This window comes from Anopheles merus, chromosome 2R (assembly GCF_017562075.2).
Source record: "Anopheles merus strain MAF chromosome 2R, AmerM5.1, whole genome shotgun sequence".
In the NCBI taxonomy this organism is placed as follows: Eukaryota; Metazoa; Arthropoda; class Insecta; order Diptera; family Culicidae; genus Anopheles; species Anopheles merus.
The window spans coordinates 47,510,411-47,533,590 of record NC_054082.1 but is presented as its reverse complement, the minus strand read 5'-3'; the positions used below and the strand labels follow the sequence as shown (position 1 = coordinate 47,533,590).

The 23,180-nt window shown below is 43.9% G+C and overlaps 2 protein-coding genes and 1 non-coding gene across 4 annotated transcripts in view; 2 read left to right on the top strand and 1 right to left on the bottom strand.

Moving 5' to 3' along the window:
• Positions 1-23,180, top strand: part of LOC121588924 — a 93,357-nt gene that overhangs the window by 27,070 nt on the left and 43,107 nt on the right. The window lies entirely within an intron of this gene.
• Positions 1-23,180, bottom strand: part of LOC121588923 (mpv17-like protein) — a 141,904-nt gene that overhangs the window by 85,695 nt on the left and 33,029 nt on the right. For both annotated transcript variants that reach the window (XM_041907380.1, XM_041907378.1), the window contains exon 2: positions 22,582-22,654. The gene's annotated coding sequence lies outside the window, so the exon portion shown is untranslated. The remainder of the gene's footprint in view (positions 1-22,581; positions 22,655-23,180) is intronic.
• On the top strand, positions 14,192-14,263 carry Trnap-cgg. The gene has a single exon. It is a non-coding gene; the product is annotated as a tRNA-Pro (tRNA).

Below are 23,180 nucleotides of genomic sequence, written 5' to 3'. Positions count from 1 at the left end.
CATCACCTTCTTCTGTTTGTGAGACCGTCTCGTCGTCGTCGTCGTCACCGCCACCGTCTCAAGCCGATCGGTGTGAGGGGTCCTCACTCGCTCGGTTCTGCTTTGTCCACGGCCGGTTTGCTTTGGTCGACCGTTTCGCTGTCTCGTTACGTCACCTTCCTCCGCTGCGTCAGTGTAGTTTGGGCGTAAGAAGGAGATGGCCACCCTCCATTTCCCGGGCCAATGGAGAACCGAAAACCTTACGCGACCAAACAACAATAACAACAACGGAAAAAGGGTCAAAAAGTGATAATTGTTTGTTTCAAATTAAAAGCCATTTGATTTAATTAAACAGTGTTTTAATTTCTCTTCCTGTACTTTTACCTTTGCCAATGGGTTTGTGTTTGGGTCCCGGCAACCACCAGCAGGTTTCTTTCTCCGTTTGATTTCCCATTTCACGGCCACCGGGTGGTGGGGGAGGGTGCCACCGGTTCGTTGCCTGTTGCCGGGAAAGTGATGGCATAAACGTTTGGGCTTTTGGTATTCTGGCGGCTTGAATTTTACGAGAACGGAAGATTGCTAGGGTGCGAGAGGGTAGAGGGTGGCTTTTCGAAATGTCAGCATCAAAATCATGCCCCAACATTTCGCGAGGAGGAATGCAAGGACTGGGGCAAGTGAGAAAGTGGGTGGCGTTGTGCGGTAGGAAATCAAATTTGAAAATAATCTCAATTTTGTTCACTCTCCCCCATGCCGGCTTCCTTCCTTTGCAAGAGGCATGAGAGGGTGGGGTGGTGGCACGGCGAGCAAGGACTTTCATTTCCTTCCCATTTCGGCGCTGCTATTGGATGCTTCACTCAAGCGTTATCAATTTTTGGCGCTCGCTCGAAATGGCGAGATTGAAATTTGTTCCATTTTAGATTTCGACGCATTCGAAATCGATTTCAAGCGACTACGGGGGGGTTGGTGGGACGGCGATGAATTGAGTGAATTGCAATGCGGTTGCGAAAAAGTAGGAAAAAAGTATCTGTCAAGAGGCTTCACGCGGAGTGCGCCTGCCTACCAAAAGCAGCATTTGTTAATAGACAAATCAAAAGTTATTGTGCGGTTTTTGTGAACATGTTACAGCTGTACAGCAAAATATATGTATACTGTATTGAAAAACTACTGAACTTCCTGAAATGTCGTACTGTTTTCCCGGAGCACGATCGTAATCGATTTCATTTTCGCTACTCATTTTCAACCAAAAGATTTCGAGATCAGACGACTATCTCTTTCACAGCACAAAACAGAGAAAAATAGACTTTGTGCGAAAAATTTGAATATAGATGTTGGTGATACCGAAATTCGGGCTGCTCGGCAACCCTGGTTCCCCAGCCACACCAGCCCACGTTTCGCCGCATTAACGGTTGAAGCGGCCAATAAAAACACTGCAAAACTACCTTTATCTCCGATCTGCCGGTGGAAGCGAGAACGGGGAAATGGGATGCAAAGGGAACAGGGAAGGGCTGGCTTGGAGAGCCCATTAAACGACCTCATAAAATGAGAGCCTGTCGAAACAGCGCGACCAAACGAAGCATGAAAATTGGACCTACTCACGAATAGATGAATCGATGCAGATAGGCCGCCACAAACTGAGAGAGAGACAAACATAGAGAGACGAAGAGAGTGCTGCGAAGGGGAGCATCATCATAGTGTGGTGCCCCTCCTCCGCCCATAAACCCACACATGGCTGGATATGGGGTGAGGGGAGCGAGGTTGCAGGGAACAGCCGGTTAGTTCGCTCAGCACCACGGCTATGTATGCGCATAATTGACGTGATATAAACGTTCGTAATGGTGCACAATCACCCAGACATAACTTCCCCTCAGAACAACAGACGAACGGGATGAGATGTCAGGGGAGGGGAGAAGAAGGAGCATGGTTTTATTACGATTTCTGGTCGTAATAAGATTTTTGTGCCCGTCACAACTGGATGGTGGCACAAAGCATTATTTAGAAGGCTTCCCTTTCGCTTCCCCGGCGACCAAAAGTAGCAATTTAAAGCACGACCCAGAAAATGATCTTGGAAAAACGGGAAGGGGGGAGTGCTGTTGGCCCTTCGCCCAACACAGTCGTAGTTCTCTCTCTCTCTCTCTCTCTCTTTCTCTCTCTCTCTCTCTCTCTCTCTCTCTCTCTCTCTCTCTCTCTCTCTCTCTCTCTCTCTCTCTCTCTCTCTCTCTCTCTCTACTCCCGGTACAACTTGAGACACAGTTTCCTTGTGCTAAAATGCCGACCACACAACAGAACGTCCCAGGAGTGGGCACGCGTCGACTGCATTGCATATGGGGGTCGTGGCGATGACGGTTGGAGGTCAGTAAACAGGCTCGCATTTTCATCTTTCCCATAAGTTATGATTTCAACAGTGAATTTGTGTGCGTCACTCCAACCGGAACACGCTTTAAAACGAGCCGAGTGGGCTCACGGGTTGGGGTAGTGTGTAACGCTCAAAGAAAAGCCCTGCCCCCTAGACAGCGTTCAACGGCCAACCTGGCGAAGCTCTGTAGCTGTCGTTAAGTGGTTAAAAATTTACAATTGCACAGGAAGCTATTAAAGTACGTGCACGAGAGGACACAGGCCTCATTCAACGGTGAAAAGAGGCAATAAAACGGGTGCGAAACGGCTTTTGAGAAAACTTTCCCAGCTTGGGCAGGCGAGGCAATACTAAGAACGATTTTGTGCACACGTTCCTTTTTCGCAGCATAAATTGAGTAGCAGTAGAACTGCAACCGAACAAGAACACGGCACCACAGTCAAAGAAAAGTAAACCAAACTCATTAAAATTAACTTCACCTGATGGTGGTGATGGTAGAGGGGTTGTTGGTTGGTAGTTGCCTCCCAGCAAATCCTCTCATTCTCGTTAGACAAATTTTAACCAGCACACACACACATTACCTGGAAACTCTTCGAGTTTCTGCCACTCAACGATCCCAATTCCAAAAGCCCACCACGCGTTTGCCAATTGGGACGTTCCAATTATGCTTATCTGGTCGGTGTTATCTTTAATTCGCAAGTTGTTATTTCCCTCCGCACAGCATTGCCGGCAGTTGATGATGGAGCTGGCTGCTGCTGTTGCTGGCTTTGTTTCGCTAACGAGTCTTCTCTTGCTAGCTATTTGCCGTCGGTCCGGGAGAGTGCGCGATGGCTGGCAGGATAACTACTTACTCTCTGCCTCCACGCTCAGACAGCTGCAATTGGAACTTTAATTTTGCCGATTAAACGGTACAATACTGGCGAGATGGGCGGTAACAGATAGAGCGAAGGAACTAGTATTGCACACAACGTTTGATTTTTCGTGGAAAATGCTGCGCTGTGATTGCTTGCACTTTTAGGTGCCGTTCCAAAGTCCGTTCCTAAACAATGAATGTGCGGATGGAACAGCTATCCAATTCGCTGCTTCCAAGCTGCTCCGCTTAAAAGGCAATGAAAAAAATACAAACCGCTGACTCACAATCACACAGGAATTACCTTCACTTAAGAAAGCATTTCGTCGCTGTGCTTTAACCATGGTACAGCTCAACGGGAGAACCCGTCTCGTGAAATTGAAATGAATCATTCGCGAAAACCGACATGCCGGCGACGGCAGGTACCGCCAGTGGCTCCCAATTAAATGGCGAGGTCCAAAAATAACGACTCACGAACGGTCGGATTAATTACAGCACGGCCTCCCCAGCGCTAGTTGGTACGAGCTGCTGACTAAAGGAATGTGAAGAATGTGTTACGCTTTCCCTCTCTTCCTCGCACAGGCCCGTCTTTTAAGGGTCAGCAATCGCTGGCAATCGGTTATGCGGATCTTGCAAGATGCCCCTTGGAGATTCGGCCAGCTCTCGGTGACTCGCGGAAAGGGCAGTCATTCGCTACGCGCTTGATTGATTCACGAGCAGACTACATCTAAATGATAATGTGATGGGCCCCGTTTGTGGCTTGTTCACGTACGATGACTATCGATCAAAACACAGGCGCACACAAGACGATCTAATATTTTTCGGCGTAACATTGATTGAATGTCCCTCGGGCATGGGGGGTCAGCGGATTCTCGTTCCCATCGCCGTGGCAGCATTTCTTACAATTTCCTTCACCACAATTTCACGTCTCCATCCATCGGACAGGGTAGATGATTCACTCCTTCTCGATTGAAGCATAATTTAATATTCCATTTTATTGCTTCGATTCGTGGGTAAAGCTGCATAAGAAACGAGCCATTGCGATCAAGAGGCCATGTCGAGAGGTTTCGAGTTTGATGAGAACTAAAAACAAAACAACAACCATCAACCGTGCGTGCTAGGCTCATATGCATGGAATTTGTATTTTGCAACTCGACTCTGACTATTCAGTCTCACGTGTCCAAATCGTGACCACAGAGAGAGAGAACGAGCGGAGTAAGAGGGGATGAAAGCAAAAAAACGTTCCAACAAGCTTCCTCCCTTAAGAGCATGGGGTTTATTATTGCATGTATGTGTATACATGTCTTGGTTTAGCATTTCATTCGCCCCCAGCATGGTTGATTTTTATGTCTGCTTTGCTTTGAAATTACTAACTCAGCAGGGTGCGGTAGACCGCATCGGGGCATCAGCTGGTATCTTCGAATGAAAGGGTTTAGTTCGCAGGATAAGGCAGGATCTTTGATCGCATCACGGTCATGTAGAATACTGGGTGCTCCATTCGAATCGGGATGACTGCACAGCAATAAAATGAAATCCCAAACAGCTCAGACATTAAACTACTGGCTATTCTGTTGTCTAGTTTGATAATGAAATTCAGGTAATTTGTTGCAGAGTAGCTTTGCATTACTTGTAATAATAAGGGTATGAAAATAAGGAGCTCGCAATCCATTACTATTGCGTCCAATAGCTAACAAAACTGATTATTTGTTATAAAGTTAAGGTAAACTATTGTAAAACTCTCAAGTATAAATGATCCAAATTTGACTAATGTTAAAAGTCATCGCAAATTAATGTAATAGAATGGTAACTTGAACCAAATATGAAAATTCGTATACAATTCTTTCGTAAACCCATAAAATGCCAATCTTGATTCTTTTAACATTAACTGCAGATTTAAAATGATATTTAAACATATTTTCAACCTTCAATCCTGTTAACTAATCACTTGTTAATTGTTATTGGTGAACAATATGATTGTCGAAACAAAGGGATCTGAGACGATTATGTTATTAAGTCGTACGACTTGATGGTTTAGCAATGATTCTGCTAATACTTTAAGAATTCGCAAATTCTTCTTTTAATGAATACAGATGTACATATTTCTAATATTTTTTAAACTCCTTCAATTTCATTCCACTCTGTGAAAAACGTATAAAACATCATGTTTAACACACTCAACCTAACTCACCACCATGCCAACGAATCCTTTTGTCATCATGCTCGGGCTCTGCGCGTTAGGCTACTCCCGGCCAGCTCTATGGTGTTTCGAACGCATCCGAGCATGCTTTGATATTAAAATGATTTTCAAACTCACCAGTGCATAAAATATTGGAGGTACTTCTCAATCGTCCAGGTTTCAAGCTTCTATGTTAGACGACACAAAGATCACAGGGTTTGTGGCACCGCACAAGAAAACAGTAAAGTTGAATAACAACGTTACTGTTTATTTCGCAACCAGTACACTTATTCTTCGCACAATGACACAATGACATCCTCCTCCATCACTAGCGTCAGGCCACACCATCTTGCCTGGGAACACAACAGCTACGTCCGTTGGTTTGGTGAAATTTCTTGAGCTATGGTTGGGAAGAAGCATCCCCCATTTGACATCGCACAAAATGGCTTTGAGTGCTACGGCAGGAATCCAACAGAGCGGACTCGCCGCTGGTGTTGGTTGGCTATCAAATGCTTTTATTATGTTCCGGCCGGCAGCCTTCCGCCGTCGTCAATTGTGATTCGGTGCTGTGCTGATGCTCTCGCACAAAGTGACGATGGCAGACGATTGAGCGAACAGCAAGCACTAGCAGCAACACCACCACATAACTTCCACTTTCTTTTCATCTCCATTGCCACGGTGCACACGGTGTGATATTCTTTGGCCTTTGGCCTGAGTTGCCTTCATTCTTATACGGTTTTTTTTCCTTTTTAAAATACATTTCTTAATCGAATCAGCTTCGACCTGCTGGGGAGTGTGGAGCTGGTGGTGTGAATGAAAGCACTGGTAAAAGAAACTATTATTTTATCACTTCCCTTCGTCGTCTTGGAAGTAAGTTTCGTCTCGCCTTTGAGGGAAGCCAACAGCATGTGTCTATCTTTAAAGTGTTGAATTTTAAACGTTCGTTGTTTGGAACTTGGTGAGCGTCTTCTGTGGCAATATTGAATAATATTTCCAATATGTTGCTAGTATAGTGAATTGTATATTAATTGAATACAGCTGCGAACCATCCTCTCAATCCATCAAATTCGAAGGTTCCAGCTGCAATGTTAAAAACCAACTAAAAACAAATGTTCATCAATAACCTAATGCATGACCTAATTAAAATATCTCAATATGAATCCGCGCGTTGAATGCACGTGTAGATGACTTGCCAGATACAAAACATCTCCACCAACCATTAAACGTGATTCTTCCGTTCTTCCGCTATTCGCTGTTGGTCTTCATCTAACATTACAATTATACATAATTGCACCCAAAATTGGGATCACAACTTCTCAAGCTCCCAATCAACCATCTACCCTCTCCTATTGTGGCATGTCTGATGTTCTTTTTTATCCTTCGGCTACCCAATACCACTGTGTAGCAAACTTGGGGTTGGGAAATTGCTGAAGCGGACGGACAGACTCGTCTGTCGGTCATCTACAACACACACTGTATATAGACGGGTACGGTTTTCTCTGCCTTATCCCTAACGACCATAAATTCCATTCCGACAAGGTTCGCCTCTTTCCGGAATTGTAAGTCAAATGAATATAAATTGCTATAAAATCCATAAATTTATAGCTTACAACGGCCACCACCACCACCAGTACCAACGGAGAAACGGGGCAGATGACTGTGTGTACAGCACAAGCTCTCCCCGGCGGTGGTGCGAGGTTTGGTCGTTCCGTGGTGGAGTTGCTGCATATCTCGATGAAACCGCTGCTCCATTCTTAAATGGTGAGTGGTGCAGAGTGTAGTAAGAGGCTGTTTACCTTTCTTGCTCGCTTTTTATGACAGAAAAGCCTTCCCCGCCGTACAGACGTGCTTTATCTGTGATCTCCATTATCTTGGACAACGAGAAAGATGCGGGACAAAAAAAACGCAACAACAAGTCAAACATCGGAACAACTTTCCATCCCGGGTTCAGCCGGCACAAAACGTGACACTGAGTGATGGAAAATGTTCGCTATTCTTCCTTCCCGCTTCCAGGCGAGGTGGTATCAAACAAAACCAGCAACAACAATAACGGAGACAACGACAAAAAAGTATTCATCCATAAAAGATGACAACACTGTCCTCTCGATGCATCTTCCGATATCTTGTGCTCCCGTGAGATTACTCAACACCGGTTTCTTTTTTTCCAAAGTGGAACCGAGTGTTGATGGCTGTCGCTCGTTTGCTGTCGGGATTGTGTTCTAGTTTTCATGGAGCAAACAAACACACCAACAAAAACACAAGACGTAGACAACCTTTCCTCTCGGTTCGGTCGGTTCTTACTGCGAGCCACCTTACCTAAGTATGCTGCCTGTGCCGTTTTGTCCGGGCTTTGCCGCAAAACTTTACAAACCCATTAAAACCACTGATAACTCGCGGGCTTGATAATTAAACATAATTTACGACATCAGCTCTCGGCTCGTTCACGTTCGTTAAGAAATTTCGAGTGGAGGGAAAAACAGGCAAATGATAGCCGGGTTTCGAGCAATAACTTAATTACCTTTCAAGCAGCGCACACCAACACACACGAATTAGTGTTGGAGGTTGTGCTTCACGTCAAAAAAGCTATAGAAAAGGAACGCGTAGAACGATCGCTATAAAATATAGCTCAAAACACCACCAACTGTAGAAAAGTCTCGCGTGCCACCTTCATCTTTCATCCATCGTTGAACATTTCTCTAGCCTGATTGCCCATCGAGAAGCATCGTAAACATAATTAAAGGCACTAAAACTCTGCGCCGATATGAATCACCACCCCTTGGGAAGGCTTTATTCGTTCGAGGGGCACCATTTTAGGATCTCGCTTTTTATCTCGCTGGATGGATACTATCCAGATAGATAGATACTATACCCCGTACTGTCGTATCTCAAAGTTTAAATAAAAAAAAACGAACGTAAGCTCAGCTCCAAACAATCAATCCAGTCCACCAGAAACCTAGAACCACCTTAGCCCTTAACGACCGCATTTAGAATGTGCGCTTCACCTAACGTCATCATCTAAATCGCGCGGCTCACACAGTTTACAGTCGAGATAAATGTGTCCCTCCCCACACACACACACACACACGTCCTGCGCTGCCATGGTGGGGATTAGGAATTAATGCGCGACTTCCCCTCAGCCAAATGAGAGTACATTTTCTAATAAAAGAGTGATGGCAACATCCTCGCCGTGGCAGAGAAGAGTGATGAAAACGAATCGAATTTGCCTATTAGAACGATTACTCCAAACGGATCGTAAACGAGCTTTGGCTTAGGACATCCGATGCAGAGCCGTGCTGTCATTCTGTGTTCCAGACGTTGTTAAGGTACAATCATTGATACTTTTATTGCACCTAGTTCCAACCAGGTTTACTGCATGCGATCCCGAACCTTTCCCTTGATCTATTGATAGATCACTTTCATCGTCCATCGCTATGGGTCAGAAGCTGGATTCGGCAGCAAGGCCAAAACATTTTCTACATGTTACTTCTTTTACTGCACACTATCTGGCCTTCAGCCTCGGCGAGCGGCGATCGATACTGCGATTCCTGTACGGATGTGTTTTTACCAACCCGCGCAGCCGCATCGCTTCACCGGACAAGCTAGAGAAGATAAAGTATAATTTATGGGTAATTTGAATAAATTATTTTACTCAGCTCTGATTTCTGCCGAGCATTATACACCACTGTTCCCTGTGCATAGTTTATCCGTGATTGCCAACCCTTGCTCTTGGAAGATGATACCACGCTGCCAAGATATGCTGAACACAACACCATCGTCAAGAGCTATTGGCATAATCCTATTACCATCCAGGATTTTTTTATTGTGTCCCAGTACTGCTTACGACTGGATGAAGCAGACTTAAAGCGCACTGAGCGGGTTGGGCCGCAAACAAAACGTAATAAAGTAAACCCCATGCTTGACGAGCAGTTTTCGAAAAATGGTAATTTTATTAATAAAATAGTAAAACAAGTCCTCAAACATCGCAATTTTACTTGTATAATGTTATTCTATTAGCGGCGCATTTATAACCGTAGTTCATGTCTGTATGGATATCAGTTCAGAGTTGAATTAACGATTTGATGAAGGAACTAGATGTTTCAAATGACTGCAATGAAAGTATTTTTGATACCAATTTTCGATCTGAGTCACAAAAGAGAACTGCAAACAATTACCAAAAAAAGGTCGATGGACCACACAAATTACTCCCTGAGGGGAATATTCAAACCACTTAAAAGCATATATAATACTCATACCGTGCTTTCCAGCGCTCCATAATGTGAAGAACCAGAATGGAGTTGCTACTGTTGCCAACACTGTTGCTACTATCTCCGGCCTCTTTGGCTGACACGTACCAAGGTAGTCGCGTCTCGTACAGCACCATCCTTTCCGGACAATATGTGGAGTTTTTTCAACCGTTTTCGCTGTGCGGCAGCTTAACAAATTTCACCGAGCAGGATGCTCAAAATACCATAACAAATGTGGGCCTGAACGAATCACAGTGCGCTATCGGCTGTGTGAATAAAACGAATGACGCATTCCGCATCGGCATCTATGCGTGCGGCAAGGGTGCGGACTCTTTCACCCTGCCGATCAGTTTAACTGATATGGAGTTCATGGTGCACTACACAGACGAACTGTTTGTTACCAGAGGGCAGCACGGAAAGCTGCGGATCGAGCTACACCTCAAGCCGAACCTTACCTGTCTCCACCGTGCGAACGTTGTTTGCATACGTATAACGAAGTATGAAATGCAGTTTGAATCGCTGGACGAGCTCAGACAATTCCGAGCAAAAGGTAACATGGATCTCGGCGTCAACAAAAACATTTGGAAAATGGGTTTAAGAAATAATGCACTAAAATTAAGATACTTTTCGGATGTAATGATGGTCATAAGTTTGATGATTTGTGTGTTTCGATGTATCAAGCATATACACGCATAAACAAAAACCTTATTCTCAACGCAATAAATACAAAAATTACTTTAAAATATAAAACCTTATCATTTTTAAGATCACAATCATGTTAAAGAATTTCAAATCCAATTGAAATATTCACCAAAAGTAAGTCTTCATTGTTGAGGCACGCATGCCCATAACAATGAAGATATATGTATAACTATTCCGTAGGGATTACGCGAGCTGTCTTATAGCACTTATTGCCTAATCGATCCCTTGAGATATGCCTCTGAAGATATGCTTCCTTCCGACGATATAAACTTCTCCAGCTTACTCGCTACTTGCTCAGTACATCACCAATTGCTACAGTGTAATGAAGCTACCATTCTTCCTTACCATTATCTCCGGTACACTGGTGCTTTGTTCCGGCACGGAAACGATGTGGGACCATTGCTCTTTGCGCCAGTATCTGGGCGGGTGGCCTGTCGCCCAATTCAAACCATTTGCCGTTTGTGGTAAAGTGTCCAACCTTCGCGTATCGCGTTCTACCCTTTACGTCTCGTATGTGCAACCCGGCCGTCTCGGGTGCACAGTCGGTTGTGTCAACAGAACTGCCGATGCAGTAAAGATTGAACTATACAATTGCAACGGTGAGGATGAATTGATGCACTTTCCAATCACGCTGAGCGACATGACATTTTTCACCTGTTACACGGGCGAAGAAATTATACTGCGAGCGGATAATACGATTCGTTTCATCGAATTTACGCTAACGCCACATATAAACTGTTTGCGCCACAAGCGGCCAGAGTCGTGTATGATCATATTCCGGTATTATAAAACATACTACACAAGTTATGATACGGAGCTTAATCACATTTCAATCGGCGTTAGCAAGTTTAACATCAACAAAGCGAGTTGGAAGCCGTACGCATACGAAGTCGCAAATAACCGAGCTAGATGCTTATGTAGTAATCTGAAGATATCAGTACTTGTTTTTTGGTTTCTGTACATGTATATATCATATTTTCCTCATGTACCAAGAAAGCCATTTGAACAATAAAAGACCATTAAACAAATATCCAATGATTTATTCCCATGTACGTAATACTACAAAAACTGTTTATATCAACCAATAAAAAGCATTACAAAAATCCTCAACCATCTTGAAGAAGATTAATATCGGGTAACGCGAAATAACACGTGAGCTTGGATTAAGTAGCATGACATTGTATTATCACTATACTCATTCTCAGCTGTGCTTCTAATGCTTATAACACTATTTTTGAAATCAAGTCAGACAATCGATCCAGTAATTTAAGTGCTTTTTGATACTTACAAAATTACACCCCAGAGACACACACCTCACACGACACAAGGACATCAGTTTGCTCTCTATAAATCAAACTAACATCTACTTAACGAATGCCAGTCGGTAGTGGGACACATTCACGATGTTCTATACTATTCTGATAGTGTTCACGGTGATAGATCTCTCGCTCCAGACCGAAAAGTTATGCGACCCGGAATCGACGAACGGTACCTTCCTGCTGCAGTACAAACCTTTCGAGTTCTGCAGCAAGGTGACGCGTATCAGCTCTCCATTGCTCGGATACATGGACATCCACATTCCTCCCTTATCGTCAGGCTGCTTAATTAGTTGCGTGAAGCGAACGAGACCCACTGTCACGATAGAAATGGTAGACTGTGCCAGTGATATCCAGTTTATACCTTCGCTGTTCTTTGCAAGGATGGAATTTTACGCATGCTTTTCGGAAGGGGAAATTATTCTGCACGGGTTTGATTCGTCGTACTGGATTGAGTTTACGCTCCGCCCGGATGTTGACTGTTTGAGGGGTCGATTTAAAACTATTTGCACACGTATCCTTACCTACAGCATGAAGTACTCATCAAAGCTGAAGTTTCGCGGGGTAAACGTTGGCACACTTAACATGACGCTGAACAAGCGCGTTTGGCGTGCGTTGGCAAAAAATAATGCCACTTTGGTACAAGTGAGGAGTGAGTTGTTATCATTACTTGCTTGTGTTTTGTACATGTTCCGGCGTATAGCCAAAAAGATCTGTTTTTAATATCATGAATAAAATAAATTGCTTTTGCTTTCCTAACTGCTTTGATAACGAATAAAGCAAACCTGACAAATTATGTAAGCTATATCTCCCAACCCGATTTAAAATCATCACCTCCTCACCTGATGATGACAACCGCCGTTGGAAAGCACGTCAAAGAGCCCTCCGAACGATCGAAAAAGTGACAGACCCCCGCCAGGAACCGGTTGCAGGTAATTGCCTCAATCAAAACGAACCGAGAATGTTCAGAATCATTGAAAGCAGAAATTATTACCCACCGAAAAAAAATCCCTGGCCCGCTTCCTCAACCAGTGCTTGGTTGCACTTCAAACCATTGAAATACTGAACATTGACCGGGACACGTTACCGACCAGTGCTGTGTGTGTGTGTTTGTGTCGAAGGCCCGAAGGCCCCCAGGCTTCTCGACAGGATATATGATGGTTTCCCGACCCCGGCGACAAGAACAACACGATGCGCACATTTCAGCACAAAATTGTAATTATCGTTCTCTGCCCGGGACATGGATTAATTACCGACCGTAACATCTGTCAGTTTAATAGCACACTGGTTTCGCTGCTCTGGTTGCCTCTGTCAGCCGGTCCCATCAGATCCATCAAACGAGTGCGCACTTGACACCGGCTGGGTCTGGTTGCCCGGGCACACGCCCGCAGCGGACAGAGATGCTCCTCCGTGTGCGGGTCGATAAGTGTTGAGCATTGTCATCGAAAAACATTAACCCACCGAACAGAACCTGTTGTAAGTTTCGTGCGACATTGTAATAATGGCCTTTCCCCTACGCTGCTATTACAACTCTCCATATTCATTGTGAATGGCATTTTTGTTGCAAAAGTTTGTTACCCCGTCGTTGATTGGTCGGGACGAGGAGTAATTCGCAAAATCATGCGAAAGAATTGTAATAGAATAAATTTAATAAACGAATTGAAAGTAGAAAGATTGTCATATATTATATAACCTAAAAATACTTACGTTTAAACTTTACACAGCGAAATATTCAATGAAAATCAAGCTACAGCGAACCATTGCTAGATAAACAACACGTTTGTCACGTGTAGACTAGAATTTCAAAGCTTTCCAAATCCCTATCGGTACCCTGCAGAACGAAAGTTCCATTGAAAACACATTTGTATTCCGCCATGAATGTTTAATCGGCTCGCAGCAAAGTTATGAAAGATTCATCCTTTATATCGTCCTCGTTCCCAGAACTATGCTCGACAAAGATATGCTTTGGATGTTTGTGACATTCTACTTTTTCAAGCGTCCAAAACAAAGAAGCGCCATTTCATTCCATTCGTTGGACTTCCCCTCCATTTCGGTCTATTGAGTCTGCAGCTCCAACCCGGGGGGACACGTCAGAAAGCAGAAAACAGTGTTCTATCGGTAAAAACTAGAAGCATAATATTTTCAATTCTACGGAAAAGTTTTCGTCCAAACATAATTTAAAACTCCGGATTGCAAAGACGGATTTCTGCGAATTTGCACAGTTTGCAATCACAAAGATACTTTAATACGTGGATGTTCGTGGAAATAGAAACATCGGAGAGATTAAATCAACTCTTGCGCATGATGTTGCACAACAATCAACATCTGGTCAACAGTATCTAACAACACGCTGCGAATTGTAAACAATACGCAATGGTATAGAATTCCAAATTCATTCCAGGCATTACAAAAGCCTGGATGGCGTTGTATTTTTTTCGTACCACGAATGCAGAATTGACTTTAATTTCAATTATACTTTGATTTGTACTTTCTCTTTTAGTGTTACGTTCGCATTGAGCAGCTGTGTATGTTGCCCCGATTTGTGTAGCATAATAAGAGCCGCACCATTCGACTGGCTCGTTGGTCTAGGGGTATGATTCTCGCTTCGGGTGCGAGAGGTCCCGGGTTCAATTCCCGGACGAGCCCGAGGATGGATTCTTTTTGTTGGCCATCGTCTTTCTTTTTTCAAGCACTTAAACCTTTATTAATATGGTAGGTTAGTGCTTATTTTCTTTTTACCAAATAATTTATGGAACTTTAAATAGCCATAGCATTAAATAATGATTATCTTCGAACAAATTACCATTCAATATTATTTGTAAGCTTGTCTTTTTTTTGTCTTTCGTGTAACCTAATTGGATTTTATTACCCGCAGTTCTCTGAAACCACTTACAAAAGTGCAATATTTTACCAGCTGGCGAAACAATCAAAATAATGAAAAGGTTAAAAAGGAGCGCACAAAAAACGATAACACAGCATGGGAAGTACAAAATTATTGTAAATGCGGCAACAGAAGCAAATTTTCTAACCATTTTACTGTCATTTTATTATCGGGTTTCTCTGCTTTCCCTTTTACACACGAACAGTATATACCGTTCTCTCTCTCTCTTTTTCTCTTACAATCCCTTACATTTTCCACCGTCTCACGATAAAGACAACGGTGGCGTCGTCGAAGAATGGAAATAAAATTACCCCCATTAACCATTAACGACGATTAACACATATCTGCCTTAATTTGATCTCGACCTGTCCTCGCCCCTCACCGCTCATCACCACCCCACCAACAGCCCCTTTACTTCTATTCACTCCGTCCACTACGCCACCAGTGGTCTGCGTTATGTGTCAGCATGTATTACTATGTGCTCGAGAGTATGTGTGTGTTGCTTAACGTTTCAACCCCCCAAAGCCGCAACATGGCGCGAGACACGATGTTGGCTGCTTGTTGTCCGTCCGAGACTGCGAGATGTTGTTCTTCGTTTCATTTCTGTTTTGGTGATTCTTTTCGCGTTTTGCTCTCCAACATCATCCTGCCCCATCAACCATCGCATCGTATCGTTGCCAGGCAACCCCAGCACCGGCGTTGTTGTTTATGCTCATTCTGCTAGTTGTTTGGGATTGTTGTGTTTTTTTTCACTCCGATTTCTCATGATGCCCTCGTCGTCGTCAGTGGCGGGTGCGCGTCCGGTAATTCGTTGCATTCATCGTATCAGGGAGAGTGTTGTGTATGTTTCTTTTTTTTCCTACCTCGCTCTTCCAATGAATGCCATATACGACAGTTTATCTTGAGATAGGTCGGTGAATTTATTACGACCCAGTCAAGCATTGCTCACACATAACAACTCCCGGCCGCTTATCATCACCCTTACCTACACCCCTTCCCACGACCGACCAATCCCCTGTGATGTGTGCTCCATTCACGACGTGTATTATGCTGCCCGGTAATCGATTGATGGATGCGATAGCGATCGAAATAAATTCAGTGCAAAAAGCACTTAAAAGGGAGAGAGAGACATGTACTGCCAACTTTGGACGGATAGTGTTTTTGTTTGTTTGCTTGCAATGCTTGCTGCGATGGGTTAAGTCTACGGAAACCGAACAACAACAATCTCCTTAAAATTGGTGGAATCTTTTACAATGAAATCGCTTATTCAATCGTAGGCTTAGGGGGATATTGAGTTGAATATTCACGAAAAAACATTCTCAAGCCATTTCATGACTTAACGTGTCTAGGAAAAACATGCTTTGTGTACCTAATGAGCTTACACTAAGCTCTAATTTTGCTTGTGTAGGAAATCAATTTCAATAAAAATAACACACATGTGGTAAGAAACACTAACTAATTAATTTTGATAAGATCATTAAAATATTCAACAAATGCAATAATTTTCATGATTTTCACTAAACGAATGATACATTTGCACATATTAGACTCTTTACATTTCCATTCCATTTTCATAGCAGTATGAGATGAGTTAGGAAGTAGGTCTAAGGAATTCATTCAGTTTTATGGACCTTGTTGGCCCTTTAAAATGAAATTACACTCTAAGGCTTCAATTTTAAATGACATAATTAATTAATTGATGATTAAATGACATAATTGAATAGCATTACAAATACCATTCACAAGTAAGCTATGACTCAGTTTAATCATGCTTTAGACTAAACTGGACTAGACAATGCATTAGCTATGCTGCTTGATATTATGCCAAAAATTTGTATGTTCTTAATTCTCTCTGGGAGTAGTGTCAATGTTAAGTTACAAGATGGGAAATTCGTGAGATTATATATTTCAGCTATATTTCAACGAATCTCAAACACATATGCAAGCAATTAACAGTGTTTATTACAAAATGAATAAGAGATCTACAAAACTTTCCAAAAAGAGCTGTATAATGGTCTTTAAAGACAGGAGTCAGTCGTACTACAGTTGACTACGTAGAATCGCCACTAGCAGTACCACGGTTGATTCTTACACAAAACCCTCTTGAACCATCCTCATAGTCATCAGCAGTTAATGTAACGTCAATGCATCCACTTTCTTGTGCAGCCGTTTGAAAGAAGCTATACACAACGACGTTCCCCGATGAGCTCATCCGCCAGAGGAGAACTATTTACCCTCACCTCCAACCACCAGCACAAAAGACGCAAACAAACGACTGAACTAAACTTCCGCTGCTCTCGCAGAACAATAGCTGGTAAGCCCCTTAACGTACCACACAAACACCGGCGAGCGTAGGCGAAGGTATAAGATTAGGTTTCACGATTAAACTTTCCTACCGAGAAGGAAAACCAAAAACGGCGACCACAGGCGAGGTGAAACGGATGAAAATACACCTGGTTTGCGCTCTCTGTCTGTCTGTTCGAGAATCCCAGCGGATGAGCGCGGAGGTATGAAAGTTGAAAAGTCGTTTCCTGGCGTTTTGCTTCACGTCGTGCTGATTAAGCTTCCCTTTTCGAACCGGACCGTTCGAATTCGATCCGGCTCGTCACAATAAAGCGCTTTTGCCCTGCAGCGGTCTTCGCAGGTACGACGATCGAATGGGGATGGCCATCAAACAACAGTGCTCTCCAAGGCGGGACGGTCAGCGTTTCTTCATTTCGAGCCATTTCGTTCTAGACAAGGGGTGGAGGAAATCGAAAAATCGATTCGCGGATCGAAATCCGCCACCGGAGGCGTATCTAATCACAAAGGGAGATTGGATACCCTGTAGGGAGATTGGATACCCCTGCCTGTAGCAGCCCTTTGTGTTACCAGGAGGAATGTGTACTAAGCTTGCGTGTTGGATACCTTCCACTGGGTATCCATCTCCCCTCGAGCAAAAGAGGCTTTGAGTTCCATTACAGAACTTACAGTGCGCGTCTAAGCTGAAGGCACTGAGAAATTAAACACCAAACCACAGACTTATCATTAAATCCATTCAATGCACACTTCTTCATCAAAAAAGGATGAGAAAACTATGCGATGAAAGGTGTCAGATTAGGATACCGCAGGAACTCAGATACTAAGAAGTACATGTTATTAAAATTACTAGTCTCACTTTTTAAGTCCAGCTTATCGACATGAAGTTAGACAGGACTAAGGGAAATTACGTTCACTAAGCCTCCGATTGTTCGCTTATCACGATACTCAACCGATCCAGCTTTGCAATGGGAACACACATTCCAAGGATTAGGCGCATATTTTAACGCCCAGATTAGTCATGCACTCATTACCAAAACCGGGTTACTGTTCGATTCAAAGAGAGTCCACGCTAAGCCTAAACCAACTTCCTTGCAATCCCTTGCCTACATCTCGTTAGATTTACAGCTCATAAAACGTTATCAGTAGGCAAGGAAGTCGATAAGACCGGAAGTAAACTTCCCAAATAGAAATTTTCTGTACCTCTGTCCTTAATTGAACCACCACCACAGGTAATGTGTTTTGCCCGAAAAAGGTACCAGATTAGAGCCCCGGAGAACATACAACAAACCAGTAAAACTAAACCTATCTCCAAGTATAGTAACCAAACATGACCATTCCACTCCTATCGCTATCTTCGACTAATGAGCCAGACGCATCAAAGACGGCATTACTACCGACCGGTTGAGTGCAGAAGGATTTTCAAATAATCGTCGGACCAGTTCTTCACGTAATTCCTCTTCTCGTCTTGCCATTTCTCCCTGTCTCCCTGTTTAATCTGTCGTCAGATCTAATGATATACGTCGGGGCGATAAGACGGCGGCATTTACTTCTGTTGCCTTGTCCGTTGTTAAGACTGGCACAAACAGACCGATCTACTCGGTAACCTCGCGCAACACACGCATGACCAATTTTGAGCTACCAACTTTTGGTACGGAATCCCCATGGACGTTCCAAGTCTGGCAACGAAGTGCAGCCCCGGTAGCGGGCAAATGGAATTAAGGCATTAAGGGTGCATCATCACGCATAGCTGCGGTATCCTCATCGTTGCCCTGTCGCAAACTGCTTAGCGTTAATGATACTAATACGCATTAGCGGGCAAAGCTTGCCGGCAGCTGATAAGAGACAAACACGTGCGTAACAAAAATGTTTGTCTACCTTACCCCTAGAACGACCATGGCCTCGCTATGGAGCAAAGCATACATTTAACACGCGTTTAACTCTAAATTTCAGAGTTGTTGATTCAATATGTCATAAAACATAGAGAATGATGTCGGGGAATGAAAACAAAACACATAATAAATATCGATAATTATAGCGCAAAAATCGATCTTACATCAAATTGCCGCCTTATCTCCTCAACACCCGCCCTTTAATGAACTAAGCGTCATAAACTCCCTGCTACAGCACCGCGAAAATCACTTAATCATTCTGGTTTATTTGATTTCAAAACCCCACAGCTCATCCAGCCCGGGTTTGCTCTGGACCGGACCATTTCCCAACCCATTCGTTCCGGCGGGGACTTCGGCCATGACTCAATCATTGCTGACATCATAATCCATCACAGGCATTTCAACTTCTACCCTACTATCGGGGACCCGCTTCATCGGGGTTTTGTGTGCTTCCGGGGCCCGTGGGTTTAACCTAAGCCACCGTCGTCCACTGCGGTCCGTCTGCCGTGCGGTCAATTCCCACCGTCCCGGGCTCTGGCTCCCCGCAAACTCATGACAGGGAAAAATCGATCAAAGCTCATTAGCGTCAACCAACGGGACGGGATCAGTGGTTTTGAACGTTCGATTATGTCTTTCGCTGTGAGGCCTCGTGTGCAACCCTCTTTTGTGCGTTGAGCTTTGATACGGAAATGTCACGAGACATCCGCAGCGTTCTAGAAACCTCTTGGCCCTAAGCTAGAAGATCCCCTCCTGTAGAAACGGAACGAAACAATTACACAGGGCGACGGATGGCCGACTCTTCTGTGGTGTGAATGCACTGGCGCGCAACACTGACCGCAACAAACGGAATTTTGTTTTCTTGCCGCATATCCCACCAAGCATCGCAGCCATTGCTTGGGCGCGTGAAAACGGATCCATAAAACATTATCGCTTCATTTAACTTTTTTAAATCTCTGGGTGCCCCGGTGTCATTAGCGGCCATTAGCATTCCGGACCGAACCACCCGAACGGGGCGATATGGTCTCTTACCTCGCACGGGACATTGCATGGCACGGCAATTTCGTATAATTAGGGGTGTGAGTATGTGCACAAACATGCCCATGGTCTAACTACTCGTCGCGGAAGAATCGTGATGTTTTTGTCACGGCTCTTGTACTCTGTGTCTGTTTGTTGAAGAAACTGTGATGAAATAGATCAAGACTCAGCTTGGGCGAAAACTTTGATGGAAAAGATTTTGGTTGATTTTTTAAGATTCATTGATATCGTTCGATTTCGTTTAAGAAACATGTTTGTGTTTTCAATGTTTCCAAATCTGAAATTTCTAGGCGCAAATGACAAGTTTTATGAAAGCTTCCATGGGAAGAAAATAAAAACAAACCGTCAACAAAAGGCCTCGACAATTCGTTCTATTTTTGTAACAACACATCACCATCGGCTGCCAGATTAGCACAGGTCGTTAATGTGAAGCACACGACACGACTCTCGGCATATTAATCAAATGCGCGGCCCTGCACTTCCTGCTCTCGCGTTTTGATAGCATTCGAAATTACGATTGATTAGCAGCACTCGCTCGAATGTTGATACATTTTGAGCGGCATGATTTATTTCACGGTTTTAAACTTCCATTCTCCTATTATCAGCTTACGGGGCTTGTGGCCTTAATGAAACTGGAAGTTTGAACAATGAAAAAGTTGCTTCGATCAAGGCAGAAAAAAACAACAACAATAACAAAGCATGATTAAAGCGAACATTAACATGTTTCAAGTCTGTTTTCACTCAACCGTAAAACTTAGGCACGATGATCAGGGCATAACAAAAAATCGAGAGAGCGAGAAGAAGAAAAAAACACTGCCCCTCACAGCCGCACGTTTGTTCGATGAAAAGTAGCTCATTGAGGGGGAAAATGCGAGTTGAAGGAAACAAAAAAATAGATGTTTAAGTTCGTTTTTTTCTCCTCTTCTTCGTAGCACTGTATTTTATTGCCATGATTAATTTGTAATGCAGAGCAATTATCGTGGAAGTAAAACAGCTGAAAGTTTCACACAAGGGCATCATAATGCTGTAAAATACTACCGTATTCGTTGGGCAAAATGTAAGATGAATCATGTTACAAGTGTTTTGTAAGCATATTCATAATAACAAAACAAAACAACGAGCATACTTTAATATATTTAACCAGGTTTAACGTGCACGAACAGACTGACACAAAACATTTACCGAATACCAAACAATGCTGTGTAATCGCTTCGCCAGCCAAATGCAAACCCTTAAGCCATTTAACGGAAGAACAACGGAACGGTACGACATTATTAGCGATAAAGGCGCAAACAATAGAAAAAAAAACCATTCTATTCAGCTCAACCATGGCGAAGACGACGAGGACATCTCAGAGGTCTGTGCTAACAATGCAAATGCGTTACCAAGTTTGCGCTGACGGCTGTATGCCTTGCCCTTACTCGGGTGAAACTTAAATCTCAACGGTGACATGGCCAGCCTCGGATCGATTTGCATGCGCGGCCCCGTTCTTATGCTAAGCAAAAAGACAGTTTGATCCTGGTTCCGATTACAGCTGTTGTCTGCCCCCAGGTTCCAGTCCCACCAGCGTCGCGGGAGCGTGTGTGTGTGTACTGTGGCGTGTAAATCAATAGTTGATCAAGAGTGTCTCGAGGCCTTATTCGACATTTGCTAAAAGCCAAAACATGACAATTTAGGTTTTGTGTCCGGCTGGAGTGTTCCTCCACACACCTGCTCCATTTCCCAAGCACCAATTCCGGACCAACTCGAAGTGCCATGAAATAAACACATTCAAAGCGTGCACCTCCATGAACTGTAGCCGCACATACTCTGCGTCAAACTCGCAAGTGATTGCCATAGCGTGCGTAACGGTAGCGACACGGGTTTTCTTTTTTCAGAACCACCGCGTTCACTCACAACTAGTCGAGCTGTGACTCGTTTTATGACTTTATTTATTTACACCACTTGTCATACTGCGTCAAGGCAAGGGTTTGCACGAACCCTGCCCTACCGCCTGTTTGTCCATCAACATGGTTCTCGCGCTATCTTGGGTCAGTATTTTTAGCTTTTTCTTTTATTACTTACAACCCTTCAAACCGCGTTCGGCGTGATTTGGCTGTCGCTTTGGCCTGTGGGCAGAGTGGACTTTTGTAACTGCCCAGAAACAAAAGAAAGAAAACATACACACACACACACACACTTCCCGGTGTGCAAACGCAACGATCGCAATCGAATCAAAAGCCTCAGACACGTCCCTTCCAACGACAGGAAGTCAATTAGATGCGGTGTATGCCGCCCGAAGCAACAAAGGCAGCCCCGACTGTGGCCTGCGTAGTGCGTGGCCATGGGGGCTAGGGGTAATTTAGTTTTGCGGTTTTAAGTGATTGTTTCTCAGCCGCCAAACGAGCGCCGCGAGGATTGAGGAAGTGCTGCGCAGAAGAAGATTTGCTGCTTCACTCTTTTGGTAGGTCGGTGGTGGTCATTGGTCGCTTCATTTCATTTATTGCCGCTTGATTGAAGACGAAATGTGTCCGCCACGTTCTTGACTTTCCACCTCTACACGAAAAAAAACATCCACTCGTATTTCCACCAACAGTTTCCCTGTAATTCGCGTCCCGAGGGTGGGCATTAAATTTCTGAAATTGATTATAGGGGGCTTGCAGCAGCAGCAGCAGCCGCGATCGAGGATGGACCCGACAAACTAGGGGAGCGAAAGGTGAGCGAAGATGGCACGGCAAAGATTGCGGAAGGAGCAAATTACACACAGACCTGCTGCTGCCGTGGTCAGTGGCGCACCGGTTCGTCGTTCGGCGGGTCGGAGGTTCTCGTAGACGATTTTACATAACAGCTGAACGATGTAGCCAACCGTCATTACTCACCTTCTAGGATGCTCGACTTCTAACACGCGGCGGTTGTGTGTGGGCGGTACTCGCAATGGCACCCGGGACGATCCTGCAAACGCGCGATATCGGAGAGCAGAGAACATAAATTAGTAGGTGTTACAGCCAGAGCACATGAATTATGTGAAATTATTTTTACTAACATACGCGCGCGCACTGGGACAGACCACGGAAGAAGTTCTCTTTTTGCCCTTAGATCAGGGGCAACAATGGTATCTTCGCCGAGAACTGTTACGTGAGCACTTTTCAATTAGTTTTGCAGAGCTTTTAATTCAAATATTTGATCGGATGGATTTGAAAGTAAAGAACTATACCTTCTTTTGGTTAAATACGGTAACTGTTTATAGCAATCGTTCATGCAATTTAGGATAAACATTATCTGAGTTATTTTCTAATCCACGTCTGTTTGGACTTCTAATACTTGGCCTAACGTCTTACGCAAACATGCCGGCCTATTCAGGCTTTCGAGACTTTTTGAGTTCCAAGCAATCGGATAGTTAGTCCAAGCTAATGTTCTCTAATTCACATGTTTGTTCAATAATGACATGGCAAGTGCATGTGGTTTATCCTGATTACAA